This window comes from Pituophis catenifer, unplaced genomic scaffold (assembly GCF_029215685.1).
Source record: "Pituophis catenifer annectens isolate HBS135680 unplaced genomic scaffold, rPitCat1.0.hap2 SCAF_367, whole genome shotgun sequence".
NCBI classification, from domain to species: Eukaryota; Metazoa; Chordata; class Lepidosauria; order Squamata; family Colubridae; genus Pituophis; species Pituophis catenifer.
In genome coordinates this window covers 27,501-32,062 of record NW_027257247.1, presented here as the reverse complement: position 1 = coordinate 32,062, position 4,562 = coordinate 27,501, and positions in this window count along the sequence as shown.

Below are 4,562 nucleotides of genomic sequence, written 5' to 3'. Positions count from 1 at the left end.
TTGGGCCTCGCCTCCCTTCCCGAGTAGACGGGCGTCCAAAGGAGGCACTTCTTTCCCCCCCCCCTTTTCTTTGACCTCTTCCCGAGTAGACCGGCGTCCAAAGGAGGCACTTCGCTTTTTTCCCGCCCCTTTTCTCTTCTCTTCTCTTCTCTTCTCTTCTTTTTGGCCTCGCCTCGCCTCCCTTCCCGAGTAGACCGGCGCCTAAACGAGACACTTTGTTTTTTTTCCTTTTCTTTTTTTTTGGCCTCGCTTCCCCTCCCTTCCCGAGTAGACGGTCGTCCAAAGGAGACACTTCGTTTTCCCCCCCCCTTTTCTTTGACCTCTTCCGGAGTAGACCGGCGCCTAAACGAGGCACTTGGTTTTTTTTTCCTTTTTCTTTTTTTTTTTTGGCCTCTCCTCCCTTCCCGAGTAGACCGGCGTCCAAAGGAGGCACTTCGTTTTTTTCCCGCCCCTCTTCTCTTCTCTTCTCTTCTCTTCTCTTCTTTTCTTTTTTTTTTTTTTTGGCCTCGCCTCCCTTCCCGAGTAGACAGTCGTCCAAAGGAGACACTTCGTTTTCCCCCCCTTTTCTTTGACCTCTTCCGGAGTAGACCGGCGCCGAAACGAGGCACTTAGTTTTTTCCCTCCGCCCCTTTTCTCTTCTTTTCTTTTCTTTTTTGGCCTCGCCTCGCCTCGCCTCCCTTCCCGAGTAGACGGGCGTCCAAAGGAGGCACTTCGTTTTCCCCCCCTTTTCTTTGACCTCTTCCGGAGTAGACCGGCGCCGAAACGAGGCACTTAGTTTTTTTTTTCCCGCCCCTTTTCCCGCTCTCCGCTTAAATGTCAGTATCGCCGCCGGTGGATCGTCGTTTTAGTTTTAAAACGATCATAAAAGCGGAATACGTTTTGAAAGTCGACGAGTCCGGTGTGTGGAGACCGGAATTGGGCAAGCTGTGCTCTCGTCTTCTGGGGGTGACATTTCTCCCTGAGCGCTGCTGGCATTAGAAAGACCATTCGAAGAAGGGTGAGGGTCGGGGTCGGGGAAGCGAGCGTCAGGTCTCGCCGCCCCGATTTTCCCAACCAAGAAAGCAGGACGCTTGAAACTGCGATGGGAGCTTGGATCGGAAGGCTTGCGATAGCAAGAGATCTAGGCAAGAACGGAAGCTTTCAACTTCAAACCAGCTATGTAAAGCAACCCCTCGCACGCGACATCCATCGTGGCAGGGAAACAGAAACAGAGACGCCGGTCCGGCCGAGGCTGCCCGAGCGGCCCGGTAGACCGGGCCGTCTGTCCGTCTTTAAGTCGAAAGACGACTTTAAATCTAAAAACGGTTTTAAGTCGAAAGTGTGGGTTAGGGTTAGGGTTAGGGTTAGGGAAAAAAGTTATAGGGTTAGGGTTGGGGTTAGAGAAAACAGTTGTAGGGTTAGGGTTGGGGTTAGGGTTAGGGTTAGGGTTAGGGTTAGGGAGAAAAGTTGTAGGGTTAGGGTTAGGGTTAGAGAAAACAGTTGTAGGGTTAGGGTTGGGGTTAGGGTTGGGGTTAGGGTTAGGGTTAGGGTTAGGGTTAGGGAGAAAAGTTATAGGGTTAGGGTTGGGGTTAGAGAAAACAGTTGTAGGGTTAGGGTTGGGGTTAGGGTTAGGGTTAGGGTTAGGGTTAGGGAGAAAAGTTGTAGGGTTAGGGTTAGGGTTAGGGTTAGGGTTAGGGTTGGGGTTGGGGTTGGGGTTAGGGTTAGGGTTAGGGTTAGGGTTAGAGAAACAAGTTGTAGAGTTAGGGTTAGGGTTAGGGTTAGGGTTAGGGTTAGGGTTAGGGAGAAAAGTTGTAGGGTTAGGGTTAGGGTTAGGGTTAGGGTTAGGGTTAGGGTTAGGGTTAGGGAGAAAAGTTGTAGGGTTAGGGTTAGGTTCAGGTTCAGGCTCAGGGTTATCATTCTGGAAATGATATTAGCAGAAGCAATGGAAGAAAGCAAGGAGAGGGAGGGAGGGATAGATATTAAACGGGATGGACGAAACGTAGGGAGCGCACACAAGACACGCGATGAGAAACCACCCGCCCAGAGAAATTCATCTCCGATTTACCGAGAAGACAGGGAGAGCAGAGAGATCGCAATGGATGGGAAACACGACGGGAAAGCACAAAATATCGGCGAGCTGAAATATCGGCGAGCTGGCGAGAGCAAAGATATCGAGTAGATTCAAGAGAGAAAGCGGAATTATTTGATAAACAACGTAGAGATGACCAAGAACAGGAAAGATGGAGAGATGAAAGTGGGGACGGACGACGGGAGGAGAAGAAAGAACAGCCAAAAGAGAGCCAAGTAAGAGAACAAGACGAGAAAGCGTCGAGAGAAGGAGCAGAAGAAGTTGAAGAAAGAACAAAGGGACCTAAGAACGACTTGCTCCACAAAGCAAATAGGTCAGCAAGAAATAAGAATAATTTCCTTGACTAGAAATGGACTGGATTCGGCCATTCGGCAAGAGGAAGGAAAATATGGAATAAATGAGGGAAGTTAAGATGAGAAATGAAAGGCCTACGAGAGGTTCCTCTGGGAAAACTACACCCAAAACTTTGGAGGAAGGAAGATGGCAGAAATTGTAACAAACTTTTCACTTGAAGTCAAGCTTTTCACGTCAAACCAGCTCTTTCAATCAACCCCTCGCAGCCATCCTGGCAGGGAAGCAGAAAACGGAAACACTCCGGTCCGGCCGAGGCCCGGGTAAACCGGTCCCGCCCGAGCGTCCCGGTAGACCGGGACGGCTGCCCGTCACGGACACCCCAGGGCCCCGGCGCGGGCACCGAGGCGACGGCGGAGGTCCCCGACCGAGGCCCGGGGCCCCCGCGCCGGGATCCCGTACATCCATCAAGGCGGGGAAACAGAAACACTCTAGGCCGGCCGAGGCCCGGGTAAACCGGACCCGCCCAAGGCCGTCCCGGTAGACCGGGACGACTGCCCGGCGCGGACACCCCCGGGGGCCGGCGTGGGCACCGAGGGGACGGCGGAGGTCCCCGACCGAGGCCCGCGGCGCCGGAGCCGGGATCCCGTGCATCCATCGTGGCGGGGGAAACAGAAAGGCTGATCCGGCCGGGGCCCCGGTAGACCGGGAAGACTGCCCGGCGCGGACACCCCCGGGGTCCGGCGTGGGCACCGAGGCGAAGGCGGAGGTCCCCGACCGAGGCCCGCGGCGCCGGAGCCGGGATCCCGTGCATCCATCGTGGCGGGGGAAACAGAAAGGCTGATCCGGCCGGGGCCCCGGTAGACCGGGACGACTGCCCGTCGCGGGCACCCCCGGGGTCCGGCGGGGGCACCGAGGCGACGGCGGAGGTCCCCGACCGAGGCCCGCGGACCCGGAGCCGGGATCCCGTGCATCCATCGTGGCGGGGGAAACAGAAAGGCTGATCCGGCCGGGGCCCCGGTAGACCGGGACGACTGCCCGTCGCGGGCACCCCCGGGGTCCGGCGGGGGCACCGAGGCGACGGCGGAGGTCCCCGACCGAGGCCCGCGGACCCGGAGCCGGGATCCCGTGCATCCATCGTGGCGGGGGAAACAGAAAGGCTGATCCGGCCGGGGCCCCGGTAGACCGGGAAGACTGCCCGGCGCGGACACCCCCGGGGTCCGGCGTGGGCACCGAGGCGAAGGCGGAGGTCCCCGACCGAGGCCCGCGGCGCCGGAGCCGGGATCCCGTGCATCCATCGTGGCGGGGGAAACAGAAAGGCTGATCCGGCCGGGGCCCCGGTAGACCGGGACGACTGCCCGTCGCGGGCACCCCCGGGGTCCGGCGGGGGCGCCGAGGCGACGGCGGAGGTCCCCGACCGAGGCCCGCGGACCCGGAGCCGGGATCCCGTGCATCCATCGTGGCGGGGGAAACAGAAAGGCTGATCCGGCCGGGGCCCCGGTAGACCGGGAAGACTGCCCGGCGCGGACACCCCCGGGGTCCGGCGGGGGCACCGAGGCGACGGCGGAGGTCCCCGACCGAGGTCCGCGGCGCCGGAGCCGGGATCCCGTGCATCCATCGTGGCGGGGGAAACAGAAAGGCTGATCCGGCCGGGGCCCCGGTAGACCGGGACGACTGCCCGTCGCGGGCACCCCCGGGGTCCGGCGGGGGCGCCGAGGCGACGGCGGAGGTCCCCGACCGAGGCCCGCGGACCCGGAGCCGGGATCCCGTGCATCCATCGTGGCGGGGGAAACAGAAAGGCTGATCCGGCCGGGGCCCCGGTAAGCCGGACCCGCCCGAGGCCGTCCCGGTAGACCCGGCCCTCTCCCCGTCTCGGGCACCCCCGGGGTCCGGCGTGGGCACCGAGGCGACGGCGGAGGTCCCCGACCGAGGCCCGCGGACCCGGAGCCGGGATCCCGTGCATCCATCGTGGCGGGGGAAACAGAAAGGCTGATCCGGCCGGGGCCCCGGTAGACCGGGAAGACTGCCCGGCGCGGACACCCCCGGGGTCCGGCGTGGGCACCGAGGCGAAGGCGGAGGTCCCCGACCGAGGCCCGCGGCGCCGGAGCCGGGATCCCGTGCATCCATCGTGGCGGGGGAAACAGAAAGGCTGATCCGGCCGGGGCCCCGGTAGACCGGGACGACTGCCCGTCGCGGGCACCCC